General features: G+C 42.5%; 1 protein-coding gene across 1 annotated transcript in view; it reads right to left on the reverse strand.

Annotated features, from left to right (window-relative positions):
* The window catches only part of GAREM1 (GRB2 associated regulator of MAPK1 subtype 1), a 99557-nt gene that overhangs the window by 81316 nt on the left and 315 nt on the right, over positions 1-17926 (reverse strand). The gene's annotated exons all lie outside the window — the stretch shown is intronic.

Raw genomic sequence — 17926 nt, forward strand, 5'->3', positions numbered from 1 at the left:
TAACAACTGTAGCAAAACTGATGAAGGAGCAACAGGATTCCTTCATCTACAAATTCAGAGATGAAATTACGTCTTCATCTCCACTTTTTGAGAACCAGGTGAGAAAACAGAAGTCAATTACATGCAGGGACTGAGTTTATATATGCCTATGCTGCAGCACAGAAAGTAATTTCTCTTGAAAAGAGACATTTCTGCAAGTTGTTGTCACTGCCTACTTTCTAAAGACACACGCATTTTTATTTAGTTTAGCATTTCACAATTCCAAAATGTGAATCTATGAATTCCCCCAAAGCCTTAGGAGAAGAACTGAAGACCATTTCAGTTTTGAAGGATCTGAGCACTCCTGTCTCCTCTTTGCTTCCTCCTGGATCACAGAATATCTCAAGTTGGAAGGGACCTGTAAGGATCATCAAGCCCAACTGTTCATCCCTCACAGGACTGGCTAAAACTAAACCATACGGGTAAGTATCATCAAGATACTCCTTGAACTCTGACAGGTTTGGTGCCCTGACCACCTCCATGGAAAGCCTGTTCCAGTGACTGACCAATCTTTCAGAGAAGAGCCTTTCCCTAATGTCCTGCTACAGTCCACAAAAGAAAACTCACAGGTCCCACGTACTCTGCTTGCCAAAGACAACAGTGACTTTTCAACACCAACCACTAAAGAAAATTCATGAAACAAATGAAAAGAACCAACCAACAAACCAACAACAAAACTTTTACGGTTCTCCTCCTAATATTGGAAAAACTAACATTCAAGTCACTGCAAAATGTTCAGGCCAATATGACTCACTCACTCACTCACTCACTCACTCACTCACTCACAGAAACTACACAGCTAAAAATAGGCAGTGATGTGAAGGAATATAAATGCTTTTTAATGCCACATACTTTGTCATTGTGGCTAAGAGTTTGCATCACTGCCTTAAAGCACAAGCTTTGCATCTGGAGACATTAAAATAGTAGGTAACCAGGTAATTCAGAGAAAGAGAAGTTGTTGCATGCAAGGTTCCAGTAATGCAAGAGATTCCATTTTCACACACCAGATGAGCTAGATACCATTTCCTTCTGCCAGGAAGATGTTATGGACACATTCCATTCATCTCATTCATCACAGAAGACTGCAAAGTGAGCTTAGTGCTGTCCCTTGCACATCAGCTCAAGCACGCTGAACTTGCTCTTTCTGCGATGAATAAGCTTACAGAAAAGAACCAGGAGCTCACAAGAAACTTAAGATGGCTTTTGTGAAATAACTGATGAAAAAGATGCCTGGGAAAACCCCAGGGAAAACTCAGCAAGACTTAGGGCCATGTGTTTTCATTAAGCCTGAACACCATCTGCATGCAAGGTAACAGATGCCATACAATTAAGTGCATCACCCAGACTGTCTTGGTCAGTTAAGTAGGTGGTGAGTTTAATTATTCCATCTAATGTTCCATAATCACATTACATATCATTACATAGAAAAATCTCAGCAATATTAAAAATCATGACTGGGTGCTCAGCCAGGTACCAACCAAACCACACAAAAGAATAACATCCACCTTATTCCCCCTCATGTTTGCACTAACATTTGCTAGGAATGATGTGCCAACTGGAAAAAGAGGTGGCTGGCTGGTCAGGTGAGCACCTGTGCTGTGAAATAATTAGGCAGAACTATCAGCATGTGCCTACTGTTACAAGGGAAGGAGGTCTATCTGGCAACAACTGAAAACTAAGAGAAAGCAAAGCTATCGAAGCCAGAAAAAAGGAAAGAAGTGAGGTTCTTATTCATCATGCTCCCATTGCACTGTAGAGCCCTACTCACACACTGTGTGCTTCACCGGGCATGCAGCTTGCCTGGATTTTCCCTAGCTGAAGACCAAACGAGCCATGCATTAAGATAAACCTTAACATTACCCTACCCCATCATGAAAACAAAAGGACAGCCCCACACAGCATGAAATGCAGTTATAATCTATCTCTTGTTAAAAAAAAAAAAAGAAAAAAAAAGACAGTACTACAGACTTGCATGGCTCTCTGCAAAGAGATGTTTTGGGTCAGAGGGAGGTCACACTGCTAGCACAAATATAAATGCCAGTGCTGCTTTTTCATGGCAAAAGAAGGAACATACAAAATCTGTCACTAGCAAACAAATAAAAGCTGTCTTGTTTCTGGAAAGGCAAATTTGTGTTTCAACAGACACAGTTAGTCACATAGCTCCCACACAAGGTAACACCTTAAGATGAATTCAATTTCTTTTCATCTTATTGGGAGATCCACAGAAGGTAAAAGATGAAGCCAAGGCCTCCTCTCAGCACAAAAGCTTTGGGGAGACCCCATCTAAAACCCAGAAGCTCAGGGCTGAGCAGTGATGAGACAGCACACCTGAGGAGACCACACACAGGTGAGAAACACCCAGCACCTGTGAGCAGCTGTGAACTGCAGGCATCACACACACTTCAGTCTCCTTGGCAATGAGGGTCTGGGAGCACCACAGGTACCTGCAAGCCTTTCCAGGGTATGTTTGCAGTACCACCAGGTGTTAAAACAAGGCTGAGTACCACAACATTTTTTTGCTTTTAAAAAAAATAAAATAAGAAAGAAAAGATCAAAAATAACTGAAGAGCCATTCTTATCTGAGAGTCTTTGTTTCCTCTCACTGGTGGGCTAATCCTTTACATAATCTTCAAAGAGGTCTCAGCACTTTAGTTCTTGTTTAGTCAGTTGTTTGTTTGGGATTCTGATCTCTTAAAATACAACACAACAAAAACCAGGCATAACATCCACAAAAAGACAGCAGATGGCAACTTCTTGTCCCACACAAACCAAGTAAGCAAAAACAAAAATATGTACACCAGGCTGCATCACAAAGAGCATTCACTGTTGATCTGAATTTGTACTCATTTGATTCAGGGACTCACAGAAGCACCAGCAGCACTCAAGCAGCACTGCACTGAGTTTTTTGCTTTCATGGTATTAAGAATACAAGTTCTCTGAAAACACATGCACAAAAAAAGCCTCAGAGTGTTAGCATGGGCAACAAGCTATTGAAAGAGAACTCCAAGTTCCTTGTAAGAGTGCAGGGGGCAGCTTCCATCGGACCTGCACAGTGCTGTCAACACATGATCCTTCACCACCCCCAGCACTCAGCTCTGTTACTGCCCCAGCTTTTCCCTGGCACAACAGCTGCCTCCTCTCCTACAAAACATTTCATTGATACTTAGAGCTTTCTTCTTTTGTAGTGATGATTTGGGATTTACGTTTTGGGTGAAGAAACAAAAAGTTTTTGCTAAGTCTGAATATTCAAGTTAGGACAAATTATTTTATTATTATTTAGCAGGCTGTGCCACCTCTCCTCATGAGAGCTCCATCTGAACTCTGAGGAAGGGTGGAGGGAGAAAGTCAAACCTTTTGTTTTCTGTACACTGCATCACACTGCACACTATCTGCTGGGTGTTTTATCTATGGAGATGCACCTCAATGAATGTCAAAGACTAATAAATATTAAATTAGGGTGGTTTGCTTGCTTAAGCTTTGGCACTGTCCTCTGTTACTGAGTCAAATCTCCATTGAGCTGTTCAGCCTGTCAGTGCTATTTCTTTGGCAAAAGCACTGATCTGTGATGTAGGTCAGCAGAAAAAGTTCATTAGGTAGAGAAGAGCATCTGAATTTTTCAAGGCTGAAGTAGCAATGGAAATTTGTAGGGAAAAATTCACACCATTGTAATGTTCCTTAAAGGAAGGGGAAGAACACCCTAGAAATATTTTCTACATGATGAAGCCCACTTGTAGCAACATTAGACCTACAAAAATTGAATTTTTTTAATGTCACTGTGACTGAACAGATGTTCAAAAGAGTTACTCTTGCATTAAATGCCTAATGGCAGAGAAGTAGAAAGAGCATGCAATTGGAGAAAATACTACTACTATGGAAGAAAAGCCTTCTCTGAAAGCCACTTCATGTTATCAGTCTGACTTTCTGATTTCATACAGAGACAAAACAAGGTTGATTAAAAAATTAAAATCAAGCTGATCAGAGAAACTTCCTTGTTTAAAAGAAAGCATAGCAACCTGCGTGGGAGTATATCATGCAAAGTCTAAATACAGCCTGCCAGTAATTTAAAAGGGTAAATATTATAATTTCTAGGAGCAAATATTGTAGTTTCTAGGAGTAAGATGAAAAAAAAAACAACCCAACCAAAACAAACCACATTAAAATTTAAACATCTCAGGGCTATATAATGTAGTGTACTAAATTTTTAATTTAAAGTGGGCAGATTCATTAGGCAAGCCTGACAGTGGTCTCAACTGACTTTCTGTGTCTGAGCATAGTGGAAGAGATGAAAACAGAAGGCTCTGTACTCAGCTACACAATCTTTTGATCTTTCAACACACGGATCTATAAAAATATTCCAGTTATATCTAGGGCTATTGATAATAAGCCTCACTTTTCAGTTTCCCTTCTTCCTTCTCAAACAAATTGCCAAGTAGTTTTCAATATGTACTTCCATTTAACACTTCCATTCCTGCAGCACATTCATTTGTGCTGCTTCCCATTATCTGGATCAATGAGCATTTCTGTCGTGATTCAAACTCCAACTTAACACCCTTCTGTGCAAAAAAAATAAACCCAAAGCAATACTGACTTGACCTTCCATCAGCAGCACAGAATTCATATCTTCCAGTGGGTGAAAAGTTTCCTTTGACAGCATAAGGATTCATACTTAATTTGATTTTAAGATGACTTACATACTTCCTTTTTTGCCAGAAACAAGAAGTGGGGAAAAGTTGTAAGCATAGAAGTTCAGTTAAAATTAGTCTAAATTCTTCTGTGCTGTCTGTCAGATTAAGGCTCAATCTACCGGTGTTCAGCGTTGCTTTTTAATCACAAAAAGAGTTTAAAACAAGAGGTTTTAAAAATTATTTTTATTTGAGAGCTAGGCATCAAAGCCAGCTCAGGTTGTGCCTCACAAACTCAACAATTTCACATCATCTCTTCATTAATTCACTGCTGAAACAATGTAGGAAATGTCAATGAGATTTGTCCAGCCTCATCCAGTGCTGCCCAAGAGCTGCTCATCTGCAGCAAGGTCTGCCACCAGCAATTACACTTGTCCCCACCTTGGATGGTGGAGGGAGGGACACTGAATCTTCCTGCAGCTTCAGGGGAGCTGGGCAAGATGCATCTTCCCAAGAAACAGTTTGTCCCAGATGAAGCCTCTTGCCACTGCACACCTTGGCTGAAACACAACTGCTGCTGGCTGCACTGCAACAACTTTCAGCTGTCTGAAGAGGGAATGCAGCTTGCTTCACTGACCCTACCTGCTCAGCAAGGAAGGAGCAAGGACAGCATCACCCCCAGAGTGCCTTCTGTTACCACCTGGGGTACTTTGTGCATTGATGTAATCCTTCAGCCTCACAGTACTGTGATCAGACTTTGCTCTGGGCAACCATTAAATATTTCACAATCAAGAGAAAGGAGATAAGGCTTTATTTCTGCAATTTCCAATCCCTCTGCAAAAGCGTGATAAAATCAAATTGCTTCAATCCAACTGATGCTGAACTTAAGCTATCACCCACTAATACCTAACAAGAGAGCAGAGACTCCCAACCACCTATTCTTTTTATGCCTGCCAGCAAGAAGACAGATTTATTTTTCTAGGATTAGAATTTTGCTATTGGAATGACTGGATATACCAGTACTGTTGCAACAAATCAGCATAAACCATAATCTCATTACAAAGCTATGGGACAGATTAATCCACTGAAAAATCCAGTTTGTTCCAAGGCAAGCTTTTCCCTAGCTGCAAATATACAGAGACAGCATCTCAGTGAGCCTTCAAAAAAACCTCTTTGACCTACTGCAGGGAAGAGAAGGACAAATATTTTATAAATAAGCAGTAACTGGAATTTTGGTGCCACTGCCACTGATGGTAAACTCTCTGCTGACTTCAGCAATCTCACAGTTTGAACTTTGGCATCTTGCTTTCTTTGTGTTCATAAGAAATCTAGTGAGGAAAAAAAAAAAGAAAGAGTAGTAACAACACAGATTTCATTGAGCTTTGTTTGTGTTTATTTCAAGCCTTCAGAGCTAACATCCCAGAATGAGAAACCTTACTTTTTATGAATTCAAGCCAAACAAGCCAAAACACATCTTTCAACACAGACTGCTCTTCACTCCCACACAGGGGGAAAAAACCACTCAGTACAACAACATCTTAACATTCACGTTCCAAAACAGAGTAACTTGCTATTGCTACCATAATTACTCTTCTTATTAATATTGAGCATCATCAGATGTAACTGCAGATTTGCTGTATCCTCATGACAGATTTAATTCTATGATTGATCAAACAAAATAGTCAAACGCCATGGTTACTTACAACAGCCTAGAAAATATCAGCAATTCTTTAAACTATTCTGATACTCTGCAACATGTTGAAGTCTGCCAACTATTAGTGGCAACTATGTGTCATGGTAAAAAAAGGAAGGAAAAAAATCATACAACCATACAATTCCTTAAAAAAATTAGATTCTTACAGAAGAGAGCTCTTTGGTTTTGAAGTCACCTAACACCACAAATCTGAAGTGCTAAGAAAAACAGCAAGGAATGACAAGTTTAACGGCACTTAAAATGGCCACAGGTTAGAAACATTGAGGAGAAAGCTAAATAACTTTTCATTGCATGCAAGGGAGGTTCCAGCCTAGTTTATTATTACTATAGGGAGTGAAAGGAATTGTATTGATCTCATATGTTGTTAACTTTCCATTTTGAATTCTCATGGCCAAAGTCAAAGGGGTAAAAAAGTTAAAATGTTTATCTGCCCTTTGCAATGAAGGCACCAGGCCTGGAAATGAAGAATGCAAAGATCAGCTTTCAAAAGCAGTCTGATAGGTAAAGAGAACAACAGCACTACCTGACCAAAGGAAAAACACAGCAGTAACGAGATCTCTGAGCAGTTTGCTGCCATACAAATAAGCTCCTTTAAATACTTCATTCAGAGAACTGAGGTTCTCTTTCACTAGAGGCAGGCGTTCCTCATTTTAGAGAGCTGCTGCTCAGATGTGTCTATAAACACTGTGAGATCCACGGCAGGACGCACTTCCAAGTGCCTGTTTAGCATCAGGTGCCCAGCTGGAGAAGCTTAATACTTAAGGGGTGGGAGGTCAGCATTTAGCATTGCACTTAACACACTGTCACTGACTTCCTATTTATGTCCAAGCACAGATACTGAGTGGTTGCTTCAGCTGATCAAGCCAGAGGCAGCTGCACACCTTTGGCTGCTGCACAGGTCTGGGGCAGTGAGGTCAGGGAAGGCTGGGGAAAGCTCCCCAGAGTTGGGATGCCAATGGAGAAAATGTTAACCCTACCAACCTCATGGATTTAAGAGCTAGAATTTGATTCCAGATTGCCCTGGCAGACAGAGAAACAGTCTGTTCATTCAGACTTATCCTGGGCACAGCATGAGAGCTGGGGAGCTCTCATTGACAGTTATTTATAATTAGATGATACTTTAAAATAGCATCCAAGTAAACATGCTCTATCCTCTCATTATCTATCCCAAGTCCTAAAGGGACACCATGGCACTTTGTGTTGCACAGCAGTGATCCCTGCTTGAACTTAGGGCATCTTGGACAAGTTCCCAATTAAAAATAAGTACCCCAAATGCAGGAGCTGCTCAAGCATAGTTTTCTTTGGCTTTCAGAGAACTCATCATTACAATTTAATTTGTCTCTCATCTTTCTTTCAGCCCGGGTTTAAGGATGAAATAAAAACAGCTGGAAGTGAACAAAAGTTCATCTCTGCTCTGAAGTGGGGCTGCCACCTGGCTGCTTGCCCAGTGGCCTGGCCCACCTCCCTGTGCCCTCTCAGTCCAAGCAGGCACTAATGGCCTGTGCACACAGGGCCCCTGATTGCTGGAGCTGCCATTGCCTCTGCTTTTTAGCTACATCCACCCCACCCCTTCTGCTCAACCTGCAAAAATTCAAGTGTCACTAACAGGCAGGTAATGCCTCTTCAAACATGGGCTGACTGCATACAGGGACAGAAGCATCGATGTTCAATTTTAATTGGGCACTTCTTTGGTCTGCTTACATCCTGGAACAGTATCTGGGTAATACAGGAATACTAACAGGAGGAACACATTTAGAGCAGCCCTACACCTTTTCTGATCAAGAACAGTCTTAATCCTGAATACAGTTTATTTCCATTGTTTCAGAGAAATCTACACTTCAGTTGTAAAGTGTAAGAAGAATGGATTTTGCTTTTAATAAAATATAAGGGACAAGTGAATAACAGCTCTTAACAGCTCTTTGATAATATTTCTATCACCTTAAGAAGGCACACACAAAAATAAAACCCAAAAAACAACCCACCCTCCTGTGGAAAGGAAAGCTTTTACTTTTGGCAAGCAGCATGCAGAACACAGAGTGAATAAAAAAGCCCATCATGCCTCACTCTCCCCTTGAGGGCACATTTATCTTTGCCCACAGGCAATTTGGTCGTAAGATATTTTGTTATATATTGACAGGAATCCAAATGATATTTGACATTGCAACCCATAAGACATGCAACAGAAAACTCTCCTCCTCCAGCCTGCCCTACATTTGGCTGCAGTGCTGTCACAGCTTTGCTCTGCAGCCACATCCTGGGTCCAGGGGCTGCAGCAACACGTGTGTGTGTTACTACATTTTGTATTTTGAGCCCTCTCACCTCTCTGAGTCACACATGTGAAGATGCTTTTTATATTTTCCTGCTTTACATTCAGAGATTAAGACAGGAAAAAAAAAAAGTCTGACCATCATGAAATTATGTTAGTGCACCTTGGGTAAAATCTCAGATTTAACTCTATGTGTGTGCCTGTGGCCCCTTCAAAGAGGAAACAGGGCAGTTTGTCCTTGGAATACATAGAAGCCTAAACAAAAAGAAGTAGGAATATAATAAAGTGCTTTGGAAGCCAGTGTTTCAGCAAGGATACACACCTAAGATTCTCCTTTTGGCTCAACACATCATACCACAAATTGACAAGGATTACTGTTATTCTTACAAACACACAGCATGCCCACTCTCATTCTCTAGGTCAAGCCAACAATCAGAAAAGGAAGCATTACATGCAAAGCCTATCAGTTCACATTTGAGTCCTGCCAGCAAAACTCCCTTCACCGAAGTGAAAGAAAGAAGTGATCATGTCAGTAGCACAGTGCAGGACTCCACAAGGGGGGAGATGCCACGTTTTCTGCACTGATAGCAGCCACCCCTCTGCAGCAGGGAAGGAATTGCAGCTCCTTCTAACAGCAATGAGCTGCAATTCCAGCTTCTGCTCTCAGTGACCAGAAACACTCAAGTCTCTAGAAATGCCTAAAATTACTTTGCTTGCTTGCTTTTCTATGTCTGGTAGCATATAGGCAGCTATTCCTCCTGGAACACACACAGCAAAGCACCACACTGCTCTCTGGTCCAACAGAGCCTGACCTCCTCCAAGCTGAGGGAAAAAGAAGAAGGCAGAGCAAAAAGATGAGGGCATGGAGGGATGAAGAAGCAGAGTTTGCACAGGTGCTGGAAGAAGACAGCACAACAGATGAAAGGGGTGAAAGACTGTCCTATGTGAATAAAAGAAAGGATATGAGAAGCAGCTCCTTTTGCTGCTCCATCATGCCACTACTGGAGTTTTACCTGACAGTGACCTTGCAGATAACCTTGCAACACCTCCTGGAAGCCCACAAATGCAGGACAGGGCATGGAAAAAATGACACAGATTGGAACCAAGGGCTCCTTGAACCCACCATGCTCTAAAGGGACACGCTGAAAACAGGAAAGCTGGACAAGAAGAGATCTGTGCACAAATGCCATTTTCCTCCCCCTCCTTGAAGAAAAACTTTCGTTCATTTTCCCACTCCAATCTTCCCTCCTTCATCTCCAAAATGGTGAGGTGCCAGGAAGCAACAAGACTAGCTTTCAGTGGGGCAAATAAGCAAAAATGCCAGTTGGAACCACAACAACAGAAAAGCTGCAAACTGAAAAACAAACACAGGAGAGGGGGTATCCAAGCATTTGTGAACTACTTGGAAATAGCTCCTGGAAGTTAGTAACTTGACTATTTAGACTGCATAGCTTTTACAAACCCAGCTGCAAGGCAAACATGCTCTGTTTCATTCTGGCTGCCCAGCCCAGGCAGTGCTGAGCAGTAGCCCTGGCAGTGCAACAGCGAGTGGGGGCAGCTCTGAAATGATTGCTGATGCTGCACACAGGGACCTTCCTCCCCTCGTGCCCTTGGCTCAGCCTTGGGCACACAGCCTGTCCCTTCAGGACAGAGTGAAGGCTTATGCACTCTGTTCAGGGTGGTTAATCTCTGTACTCTGCGCACCTAGCCCACATCGTCCTTGCTGAGCAGAACAGTGTCCCCACACAGCCTCTCGTCCAGCACACTGCCTTTGGAGGGTGCACACCCCCACACTGTATCCCAGCCAGCAGCTGCTGATCCCCAAAACAGTGGCTGCAGTCCCCCAGCCTGTCCCTGGAAATCTGTCACCCATGGAGCCACATCCTTGCCCATGTCAGGTAGATGTTTTGCCATGAGGACACCAAGACAGAGAGCAAAGCAGTACATGGCACAAAATGGCCCATCCAAAGGGGTTTCTACTTCTTTACTCAGCTCTTCTTCCCACTCCCCCAGCTCTGACTGTAAGGAGAAATGCCCCAACTTCCTTGCCACCACCACAATGTTTTCCCTGCTCATTTCACAAACAGAATTGCAGCATGCTGTGTTTTATATAACATTTGAGTCACTAGGGTTCAGCCCTGCTATGAAGCAACTCCAGCATCAGCTTCATCAGGTTGAGCTCTTGGGCATCTTCCAGCCTCTGAGACCATGTTTAGATCTTTATTCTTGGTTCTCTTAGAAGCCCAGGGACATTCTCACAGACCAAGGAAATCCAAGTTCTCTGTGATTACAAGATTACAACATCCTGAAAGAAAAACCCCAAAACCAAAAAGGACACTTTTCAAGTAATTTTGCATTTCTTGAACGTTTGCACTTTCAGGAAGCTCCAAGTGACCTTCCCCACAGCAACAAGATTTGCTGCTTTTCCTGGGAAAACCACCATTCACTCCTCTGCTGAGGATGCAGATGCTGCAATCCCTGGCACAGGGCTCCCCACACCCCCGAACACACAGCTCTGGCAGATATTTCTCAGCATTTCCCATCTTCATTGTGACTTGATCCACTCAGTGTGCACCTTGCAGTCTCAGGAGCATCTCCCTCCACAGAACAGGCAGCCTGAAGGATTAAAGGATGAGGAAGCTGGACTCCACAGCCTCCCCAGCCCCAGGAAGACCCTTCTCCCTACACCAGCATTCAGCACCAAGCCTGGCAGGGCAATACCTCACACAGCAGCAGTACAGGGGAAATTGAGACACAGCAGCTACTCTTGCTGGTGCAAAGCCTCAGCCAAGCAGGCAGGTGTCCTGACAAAGCTCTGATTTATTAGTTTTATGCCGACTTGCACACCGCCTCAGAGACTGCAGTGCAGATGTGGCTCTAATCCTCAGCAAAGACACTCTTCAATCTGCTTATACACCTCAACTTTACCTTTCTGTGCTAAGCCCTTTAGATGAGCAGACATGGCTTACAGGTGGAGGCACAGTGAAGTTTGCTCCACAAGTTTTTCATACTGCAAACGGTATGAAAATCACAGACCACAAATGCTATGTAAAACTTTCCAAAGAGAAGGACCATTAAAAGCAAAAAATTTCAGACTTGAAATATTGGCTCACTGAGTTTTATGAAGGTTGGTTTTGAGTCATATGCAATCCACATTAAGATGATGAATATTTTCCTATAGGGGAGAGACTTAAGCTGCCCTAATCCAACCAACTTGTTACTCCTAATGCCAAAAGGAAATACAGCAACACCCATGCCCTTTGCTTCTGACAAACCACCACTGGAATGACTGGAACACACTGCAACTCTTCCCACAACTTCCATCAAATCCTGTTGCACCAGACCATGCTGTCCAATATCCTCCAGCATTTCATCTTGGCATAGCTGCCTTTGCTGGGGCACTACAGGGAGTGCCAGTTCACGTAATCACCGAAGCCAGGAACACCTAGTTCCAGAACAGCACTTACAGACAAAGCACAAAACAACCAAGCCCTTCTTTCCTATGCTAGACTTATACCATTCCTTGCAACAGCAGCATATATTTTCATCACACCACATTTGTTTTAAGCTTAGGGGTTTGACTAACTGTTTGAGGCACCTTAATACCTTAGATTTTATGTGTACCTTGTGCTTTATTTGAAAGCTATATGTAATTTAAATGGGGAGAGTGGGGGGATGGTGGAGGAGAACTTCAAGTTTTAGCACTTGAATTCCAATTAAGAAAAGACTAATGGTATTTCACCTTCCAATACCTGAACTACATAATTATTCAGGAAGTGTTTATCCAGTTATGTACACGAAGGCTTCACCTCACAAAGTCAAAACTTTAGAAACTGGAACAAAGAGCTAGTAGTTTCACACCTTGAATAACAGAGAAGAATATGAACATTTATTAAGCACATAAGAAGTAAGAGCAATGTAACTATTTTCCATCCTAGCAGCCCTAACACCCTACCAGGGTTCAAATGTCTGGTTAAGAACATACAATACACACTACTAAAATGGGTATGATGCTGAACTCTATCTCACCCTCTCCCAGGGTACTCCTAGGAGCAGGTTTTGCCAAGCTACTGGCTTCCATCTCCAGAAAGGCATGATAATCTTCACAGACACCATTCACTAGCTGCAGGTTTTAAATGAATTAAAAGCTTTTTCACTAAAATGTTTCTGGAACACATCTCTGCCAGCAGGGGAAAAGGAAAAACCAATCCAACCAAAACAAAAGCCCAGGAGCAGTGGTTAGTGGCAACCTGTCAATTGTTTTTTTTCATTCAATTGTCTTGATGGAAAAAGCAGACCACACAGTGAAGGCAGAAAGAAGAGGAAGCTAGCAGGAGATGCTACTGGAATTACTCTTCAATGGCAGAACACACAGTCAGAGTTTCAAAGCTGTTCAGCACCTCAGGAAGAAATCAAGCCATGTGGACACAATGGATCTTGAGGATATTTGTTGCCAAATCAAACACTTGTCTTGTCTGCCCCATACATAAGAACTGTTACCTGCCACACCTCAGTGGACAAGGCAGCCACACCTACAGTTGGCAATCAGATCATGGCCATTACCCAGGGTCTGAGCATATCTGAAACTTCTTTCTGGTCCGTTCAAAAGCTTTGCCCTACTCCCACATGAAGCCTTTTAAAGATTTCTTCAATAGGAGACTACTGAGACATGCTGCACTAGCTTAGCAAAAGAAGGAGGTCATTCAAGACAATTAAAGCACAGATAGCAGCATTCAGACCTTTAAAGAATAAATCTCTTTGTAGTTTCAATGTATTGTTCAGCTGCACAGATAACCCACATTTGTGGAGTGACGCAATGCAAAATTTTCATTATGTACATGGCCACGCTGTTCTATTGAGTATGATCGTCTTTGATAAGATGTGAGGGTGCTCAGTTTGCAGAACTGGAATCAGCTCTGCAGTAATGTGCTGAACAGAACAATAGTCCCGTGAACATGACTGGGGCAGACAGTTGTCACCATGAGAAAGTTTTGCAATGGAAGAGAAAAAGAGAACCTGAAATACAACTAAATAAAATCCCTTTGTCCCCAGGAGCAACAGCAGTACGAACTCACTACTCACCCACTACTGATATACACAGGAGTTCACTTAAGGGTAAGAAAGAAGAAAATCACCTTTTAAATCTGTTACCCATTTAACAGATTTTTCCTTTCTTTATAGCCACCAATTCTGCCATTTCATCTTACAGCACATTTACAATGCGTAAGGAAGAATTTCCTTCACTGCCTTGGTGGCTCACTGAGATCCATCATCTCCTCCATAGGAAAGTTCAGCAAGTTTTCCCTGCCGTGCACAGTAGGGAACTTCTCTGTCAGTTGAGGTCAAGTGCCACTGTATTTGATCCCAACAGAACCACCACATTTTTTTTTTTCCCCTAGATATTACTTAGGAAAAAAATTAAAAATAATCACAGGACCACATGGCCTCTTAATCCCATAAACCTTAATCTTTGTACACAAACTGAGAATTTCTGTGAACTCTTCCAGTTCAAATTCAGTATATGGGTAAAAAGTACCTACAAGCAAAGGCTGATCTTTACTTGTGAAAACATATCAACATATCCATGTCTGGGAAAAAGGGAGTTCCACTAAGAAAAAGAATGACAGGCTCTTATGAATCTGAAGGGAGCAGTAAGCTTACAAAAAAAAGCTTGGCCTAAAGCTCAGCTCTATGCAAAGCAATATTTTCTCGATCTTAACCTTGATAGCATTTCTCTTTTACTCTCCAAAATTATCCTTAGAAAAATAATTGCCAGAAATCTAAAGCCCTGAGATCACCAGGCACAACATCATTTATGCACTAGCAACAAGACACAGTCCCAGCTTCGCCATCAGCTTTTTGTCCTGATGGTCTGAGGAGAGCCAAGCCCAGGCTCACGTGCAGCCCCGGTTCTCACAGGCCAGCCACGCTCACTTTTTGCCCCGTTGCAAAAACCACACTGTGACAAGATCTCTTTCTGCTGCGGGTTCCCAGAGCAAAATCTTTCCCCCACTGCACCCACCCACAGGTCTCTCACTGGGGTGGTATTCAGCTGTGACAATGCAAATCGGGACTAGGGGGCACAAAGGGGGGAGGACAGGAAAAACGCAGCACAGAGCTCGTTCCTCTCTTGCTCTTCAAGTCTTGCTTCTTTTCATCTGAAAGAGCCCACTCAGTGAATTCCACAGCGTGAGATCAAGTCCATGCATTTTCTCTGGTAGGGTGTTCAGCACTTTTTTAGCAGCTTTGTATTTGAGTTATTATCTAGAAATATTTAAGTTGTTATGGAGGTTGGGAAAAAAAAAAAACATACAAAACCCATTTGCTCCCTTCAAGAGTGACAAGTTTGGGTTTCTTTCAGTCTATTTGTTCAATTAATATAACAATATTCACCAAGAAAACAATAAAACATTGAAACAAAAAAAAAAATTGATTTATGACTTAACACCATCCAAAAGCATAACATGAAACATAACCAGTCTTAAAATTCAAAATAAAAAACCTGAAAAGTTTTTCAGGTTTTCAAACGCAGAAGGAAAAAACCCCCAGAAGTTGACATATTTATCATTTCTAGATGGATAAGGGAGGCATGAATGCCTAACTACTTCCAACTATATCTTGATGTAACAAAAGACTACTTCCTCCCATACCATCAAGAAAAACCCTCCCTTCTCAGCAGAGGACCAAATTTAGTGCACATAAATATTTCATAACTTCATCCTGTCAAGAAATCAAACTGAATTACTTAGGGCAATTTTCCAGGAGCTGCACATCCAAGCTCGAAGAATAAAACTGAACTGATCATACTCATTCTTCTGCTTCATACTGAAAGGCCAGAAAGTGAAGCAACAGTGCAAAACTGGACATCTTGTGTGGTGTCATCTAAGAACATCATCCACCAAGTGCTAAACTCTATGAAGAAATGTAGAAACAACATAGTAAGACTGACATCTTCTGAAGAGAATACAGCTCCAGCTTTACAATCCTCTCCTACAGCCTGGTTTGCAGGAAGGAAAAAAATTCTGGCTTTCACAAAACCTCATGAAAAATGAAACAGCAGCCAAGAAACAACTTGCTGCTACAGACAGAGGCCAACCACAGAATCAAAAGGTGACTGAAGACAGACATCTACAGGTGGCTTGATTTCCAACAGCATGAAACACACGCAGCTACCACTGACCTGGAGAGGAATTTAGCACCTGAAGAAGACATGAGAGCATTTCTGTGCAAACAAACCCTGACCCAAAGATAAGAGCCACACCCTGATAAAACTGGCACACGACACTACTTTGCTAACAGAGGTAGCCTTAAACTTCCGAAGCACTGGATGACACACTTTTGGATTGTCCTCTGCATTTATTTTCTTCAGCGTTGCATCAAAAAATTTTCTGACTGAGCTTCACTTGTTAACCTTGCAAGACAAGAACTGGGATGCAGAACAACCACCCCGCCAAAGCCCGTGCTCCAGTCAATTCCACAAGCATTGCACACTCCCAACTTTCCTCCTTTAGAAGGCTATGCACTGATTCATGGCTGCTTTCTCTTACTGCAAGACAAGCTTCTCTGGAAAAGGGAAAAGCATTCTCTTCCTATCCCCAAGACCATGGCGTCTGCGTTCTTTATAAAATATTGATTTGTCTGCTGTCTGTAGTGCCCCAAGTTAAAAGTACATCCATTTGAGTAGTAAAACCAGAGCCATGAGCTGCTGAACCAGGCAGACTTAAATCAGCTCCAACCAGAAGCCCTTCACACAGAGCCCCACCTGAGCCTGCCTCCTGGCAGGGCTTAGTGCAGGGCTGAACCACTGCAGCAGGACACCCACACCAACAGCTGCCTCCTGTCTGGCCATCTCAGGCCATGGGCAGAAGAGCTCACGTCTGTTTACATCCACTTGCCTGTGCATATGCTCTTCAATGTGGCACATAGGACAAAGAAGCCTTTGCACAAAAGCCACAATATTTTTGTCTCCCCAACAATTATGGGATATTCCCATCAACAGCTCCAACACAAGGACTCCCCCTCAAGAAAAATCCCAACAGCTGCCTGCTTCAAAACCCACAAACCTTCTCTACTCACAAAGCTTTTTCAGGTACCTTCCAATGAAGAAAGACAAGAGGAGTGAGGAGATTTGGAGGCGCAACACACAGAGAGGGAAATTAATAAGTCATCAATATATATACATCCTGTTAGAGCCTGAATCTGTGCTAGGAGCCTCAAGTAAATCAACAGCCTTAAGTGCAGTGACTGGAGGCCATCTTAGCTGTTCCTAGTGACAGGAGGTATTACCATGAGGAACTCCTTAACATACCAGCTTTGCCATTCTCACAGGACAACATACATTTGACAGTATGATGAACAGCCAGATGCAGTTAAAAAAGCAAAAAAAAACCCTTTTATTTAACCTGCTCCTGAGTGCCAGCTCTGAGGAAGTACTACGAGTGAAAGGAAAAATACTGCATAATCCAGGGGCAAAGTCAAAAATCATCACTGCAGTATGGAAATTGCAGCTAAGTAATAAAACAGTCTTGGTCTTGACCTGTACACTGGGAAGTAACAGAGGATAATGCCTGTGCTCATTTTTAACTTTCCAAATCAATACAAAACTTGATAAATCAATAACTGTTCTATTATATCATAAAAGTACGCGGTGACTTCATAAGCTAATGAATTAAAAAGCCTAGATTTTTTTTTTCCAATTTCTGAGTTACCTTTGGCATTCCTTTAGAGAGCTGGACAGTTTTCATGGAGCTACCATGCAATGCACATACACATTATTACAAAGCAGCTGTCTGAGCCTTTATAAAAAATTCCCATATTTCCCTGGTTCTCTGCACCGACACATTACTTTCCAAGGCATGGATCTAGGAACGGTAAAACGGTGCTGTCATAGCTGTTCTGTCAGACCTGATTCATATTTCCTGGAGTAAACAAAAAGCTGCACACTTGGAAACGGTAGGTGAGCACCCAAGTGAACTGTAATAAAAAGTTATCTGGAGACTAAAAAGGCTTCATACGTACTCCTTTTTTTTTTTACATGTCCGTGGCCTTCTTAGGGAATTGTAACACAAGGGATTTAGCCCACTTGGCTATTTTGTATGCCTTCTTATTTGGCCTTGTTGTAGCATCACTTCATCAAAACACCAGTGCTGAAAGTGCCCTTCCACGCTGAATTGGGAGGGCGAGGACCTCTCTCAGCGGGGCAGGCTGCTGACAGCACACCGGCTGCACCGAGCTGCCCTCCGCACCCACGGAGGGGGCACAGCACCCAGATATGTATGTGGGTGC

This window comes from Ammospiza caudacuta, chromosome 1 (assembly GCF_027887145.1).
Source record: "Ammospiza caudacuta isolate bAmmCau1 chromosome 1, bAmmCau1.pri, whole genome shotgun sequence".
NCBI lineage: Eukaryota > Metazoa > Chordata > Aves > Passeriformes > Passerellidae > Ammospiza > Ammospiza caudacuta.